The 5,561-nt window shown below is 38.4% G+C and overlaps 1 pseudogene; it reads left to right on the plus strand.

Moving 5' to 3' along the window:
- The first annotated feature begins 204 nt into the window (after positions 1-204).
- LOC106939158 (GTPase IMAP family member 2-like) lies at positions 205-1,052 on the plus strand (annotated as a pseudogene).
- Positions 1,053-5,561: the final 4,509 nt, after the last annotated feature.

The following is a 5,561-nucleotide window of genomic DNA, read 5'->3' on the forward strand; positions in this document are numbered from 1 at the left end:
AGGATAAGTGTTTCTCTGCTATCTCCTAAATTCATTCAAATGTGTGTAAACAAGAAAAACATACATCATTACTATGTTACTTCACAAACAGGAGAATGACTGAAAAGACATAACATTCTAAGGGTGTTAAATATTAAATATAATGCCTAATGTTTGTTACCTATAATACTGTCAGAAGCCAAATGTTGCTCTGCTATCTCCTGAACTGCTGTGTTGTTTTCAGACCTCAGACTGGTGCTGGTGGGTCAGGAAAGAGTCGGGAAGAGCTCAGCAGGAAACACCATCCTGAGAAATAAGGAGTTTAACTCTGAACTCAGTCTGGTTCCTCTGACTCTGAGCAGCAAGAAGGCAGAAGGAGAAGTTTTCTCTCATAAAGTCTCTGTGATTGACACCCCTGGACTCTCCAGCTCTGTTCTTCCTCCAGAAGAAGTGAAAGCTGAGATCCAGAGAGCTGTGGAGCTGAGCTCTCCTGGTCCTCATGTTTTTCTGCTCACCATCCAGCTGGGAAGATTCACTGAACAGGAGAAGAGCCAGGACTGGAGATGCTACAGGAGATTCTGGGTCCAGAGGTTTCCAAGAACACCATGATCCTGTTCACCTACGGAGACCGACTGGAGGAAACAGGCATCGATATTGATGAGTTTGTTAAAAAAGATCAAAACTTGCAGAAAATGGTGCAGGGCTGCAGTGGAATGTATCATGTGTTCAACAACAACAAGACAGAAGACAGGAAGCAGGTCCAGGATCTGCTGATAAAAATAGATTCAATCTCAGAAGGAGGACGTTGGTTTTATCTGACAAAGTACAAATCAGTGTGTGTCATCTGTTATTTTATTGGCAATGCTTGCAGGCATCTCAGGTCATTTATAACATAGTGTCTCAATTATTGTGGTTAGTCGGAAAATTAACAGTCGGAGTTTACAATCTGGTCTGCAGGATATTAAACAGCATCATCAATTGGTTTAGATGATAAGAGATAAAGCAAACAAGAGGTCAGTGGAGAAGTAATGAGTAATGAGGAAAACGTTAGTGTGAATAAATTTAAGCATTTAGTCACAGCTTCACAGAAATCTGACTTCAGTAAGTGTTGAACCCAGTGTTTTGTTGTTGTGTTTGTTTAAACTAAAATGATGAAAATTTAACTTTTAGCTTCATAAATTAACATAACACACAAGAAAATTATTGGTAAAACATTATTTGGATGTAATAATAAAGTTGCTCCTTTTTTGCCTCATAGAGGTGCAAACGCTTCAGGTAACTAATTATTATCAGTGAAAAAGAAAATCAGGTTATATTAACAGATTAACTCCAAAATGACCAGGTTTCTTAAGGTGTAAACCAGTAGTTCCAACATACACCAAATATTAAGTGTGCATGGGTGTTTGTGTGTGTGTAATTTAATATTTAAGTTTTGTATACAAAATATTTTTTGTGTGTGTATTTACTTATTAGCTGTTTTGTGGTTGTTCTACCATTTTTCATTTGTTTTCTTTCTCTCCCTCTCTTTTCTATTTCTACACAAATTATCTGTGATCAGGTTTATCGAGCAGTATTGAAGAAAAGGAAAGTAATTATGTAAATTGGAAAATAACTGCCAAGCTTAAAGAAAAAAGTATATGTATGCATTTTTTGTATGTATTTTATTTTATGTCACTGTTTTTTATTATGATTTTTGTGCTGTTATTTGTTCTCTTATCCAGACATTTATTTTGTTGATCAGTACCTTGTTTTGTAAGACTTTAATATTTGTTTTATATACACTAACTGGTGAATAAAAATATAAAAATAAAAAAGGGGCAGGTATGAAAGTAAATGACTGAGTGGGAGACAGAGGATGGGCTGCTGCAGCTAAAGCAGCAGAGTCATCAGCTGTTACATTTACCTTTGAGACATCATCAGAGCTTCCTGTGTGTGCAGCACACTTAACCACAGCAATTTCTCTTGGCAGCAGAATGGTATCAAAAGCTGTAAGACCTGTTAACATAATAAAAATTCTACTTTATTAATTCTTTCATCAGACCTGGAAAAGAAAACGTTCACATATGAAACCATGTCAGAGTTAGTAAGGGGAACATCTTTCAAGTGAGGTCTGGGTATGAACACAACACTTAAAACAGCTGCACAGTCATGGGGATTTCCATCATAAAAAGTTGTGAAGAAGAAGAGATGCTGGGTTTAAGTTGGTTCATCATTTTACAGTGATGTTTAGTATGGCCAATAAAATCAATGCGTAAGGAAGCCAGCGTGCTATGGAAAAGTGAGATGTTTTCTGTTCAGTCAAGTTGACGGGAAAAAAAAGAAGCACATAAACAGTCAAAAGGCTGTAACCTCCAATGTCACTTGAGGCTAGATTATAATGGATGATTGTATCTTTCCCACTGCCTCAGTTTGAATCCCCTGTCAGCTAGGAGGTGATCCAGTTTGTCAAAAAGTGCTTCAGCTGCTGCTGGACATGTGAGACTCTGTAAAAAGTTATCCACTGTTGTGGAATTTCTTTACCAAAAGGTAGAGAAACTGTTCAAAAACAGAGATCGATCATTGTTATGACGTTTTGAAGGCAAACAGGATTCAAAGACTGCCACTGTCAGAGCCGATGTGGTTTGCAGTGAGATACACTTCATCGCATCCTGTCTTCAAACATACAAGTATGAGAAAGAAGAACAAAGAAAAAACTCAGGCCCTGTCAGTAACAGAAAAACAACTCCATATATGTATATATGGAAACACAGTCATACCACACTCCACTTTGAACACATTCTGTTCTCTCTCACTTTTGCAGGATGTAGACATCTTTTTTCATCAGCGAAGCAAAGAGAGAAATACCCTGCAACAAAATGATACAATGAATAACAAGTAAGGACATTACATTTGGAGTAGCACAAGAAAAATTACTTTAAACAAAAATAGACACAATTATTATTAATGTCATAAGACAGAAACCTAGGAACAACAATATGATCAAAACTAGAAAATTCCTGCAGAAATTTTAAGGGGCCTGCCAAGTGTGCCCATCACTTTAAACCCGGCGTTTCAAATTTGCCGTGAAAAATAGATATATGTAGGTCTGACATAACCAACCACTAGCACACAGTAACTGTAAATATTGTCAGGTATATTATGATGATATGAGTAACCATTGAAAACCAAGGTATAAACCCCAAGGTAGTGAAATTCAATCTGAGACCGACGACTATAAGCTTTGCACATGTGGTTCTTACTCATGGTCCAAAATAAAAAACATGAAGAAAGTTGGTAATAGTTAATTTCTAAAAACAATTTCAATTTTCATAGTAAAGATTTGAATTTACACTCAAAAATTCAGACAAGTAATTTTATGTAAGGATCACCAGTCACTGCTCTCCCTATGCATTGCTATGGGCAGGCCCCAATAAAGGAAAACAAGGTAAGTGGTCCCTCTCAGGAGTTGGCATCAATCTGGAACACGAGCGCTGGACATAAACAACTTGTTGTTTCCGGCCACCTTCAGAATCACTCTGTGGAGGGATTAGTAGAGATGCAAGGAAGGCGACCTCAGCTGCTCCCTCCAGACTCTCTGTACTGAGACACTGTTCCATATGCTTGTTCAGAGGTGTCACACATGGATGTCTCTCATGCAGTTGGATTTGTCCTGGCTGGGACTGGTGTAGCACCTAGGTAGTGTGCTCTTATGCAACTGTACAAACTCTCATGCATGCCACTTCTGCAACATCTCCTCAGGAAGTTGTGAGTCATCCCAGTTCCTTTTCTTCTGCCACAGATGGTGCACAACAACTTTGACTCAGGTGATATAAGGCACTATGTGGCCAAGAGGATCATACTAGCTGGCCAGAACTTTATAGATGTTCCTCATAGTAGCCACTGAGCAATCAATGTGCTTGTAAGTGTTTACAAGTGAGGGTATTAAACTGACAGCTCCAGTGTAGTCTGAGGGTTGGTTCATAGATTTATTTGTTAAGACATTTTATTCAGAGTACAGTAAGTACTAAAGGCCTAAGGTTGTACTTGCAAAACTTAATTTGGGTACCACTCTTCTTTTTAAGGTCATCACCATCACTAACATTGTTTCAGTAAAGATGGGACAGGGAGCCGAGTTTAACTGGCAGAGCTTGAATAATGAAGCTTGTGAACAACAATCATTTTCCAACCAGTTGCTAGAAGGAATTACCTCTCTAATGCAAGAAACAAGGAATTCATGTGTTGGTTTTTAAAGTTACAACTAGACTTCAGTGGAGCAACCACAGTTTGATCATGAAGAACATTAAATATACAACTCAAATAAGGTCAAGAAAATTATTACTGCAGACAAGGACAGTTTCCCTCCCAAAATTTAGAACCATTTCCCAGGAGTAAGTGAACGTGGACGACTAAAGACAAAATAATAGTGAGATGTTTTCTTTTTTTAAAAGTGACTTCACAACATCTGTAAATTTCTGGTACATCAATTACTTATAAAATGTTGCTATTCCTTTATAAATCCTTCATTATTTTTCTGTTTGAATATTTCTTAGAATAGGTTTTTTTTTTCATAATTGCACTTTTTTTTTCTTATTTTGCTCCTATCTTATTTTCTTTTTTATTATAAGTGCTATCCTTATGTGTATTCAAGGTTTTTCCTCTGGTGTGCCACATGCATGTTGCTTATTTATTCTAAGTGTACGCCAGTAAACAGGGCCGGCCCTAGCCACTTTGTCACCCTAGGTGAGCTTCTGTATGTCATTAACACTAGTTAATGACATACAGAAGTGTCATTAACACTTCTGTGTTAAACATGAAGGAGCATGTTTTTCATGCTCCTTCAACCTTCCTTCCTTCCTTCGGGTGAGAGGGGGATGGGGGGGCGCCGATTTATGTTTTCGCATCCACCTGAATAATGTGTAGTTGCGCCACTGATTAACACAAACCACTGCTGTTGGTTCTTCAGGTGTTCTTCTACCACCTGAAGAACATCTCCAGGATTAGAGGACTTATGTCTCAGTGAGATCTAGAGAAACTCATCTATGCGTTTATCTTTAGCCGCATTGATTACTGCAACAGCGTCTTCACAGGTCTGACTGAAAAAAAATTAATCAGCTGATCCAGAACGCTGCTGCTGATTGATTGATTGATTAACTTCTCAGCAGAAGACACGTGTAACAAGGCTGGATTTACAGTGGAGATGAAAGTTGTGGCAGAGTAAGGTAGAAACAGCAGTGCTTTATTCTTCCAGAACACAGCATCAAGAACAATACCACAGGTGAAACTGCAGCCTTAAATAGTCCCAACTGTGAAGGACCAAACCACCTCCAAATCACAGAGGATCTTAATTTACCAATTTCCACCTATATAAATAAATAAAATACATTTTACCAAATACAAACATTTCTGTTTATCCATCCATTTCCTCTCTCCAGCTAACGTTCCAGGTGAGAGGTGGGTCACCCTGGACAAGTCACCAGTCAACACAGAGACACACAACCATGCATACACACACACACCTAGGGTGTGATGTGGAGAGGCCAATTAACCTGACAGTCATGTTTTTGGACTGTGGGAGGAAACCAGAGAACCCAGAGAAAACCCAC

Source organism: Poecilia latipinna, unplaced genomic scaffold, assembly GCF_001443285.1.
Source record: "Poecilia latipinna isolate Pla-1442-1.1 unplaced genomic scaffold, P_latipinna-1.0 Scaffold2788, whole genome shotgun sequence".
Lineage (NCBI taxonomy): Eukaryota > Metazoa > Chordata > Actinopteri > Cyprinodontiformes > Poeciliidae > Poecilia > Poecilia latipinna.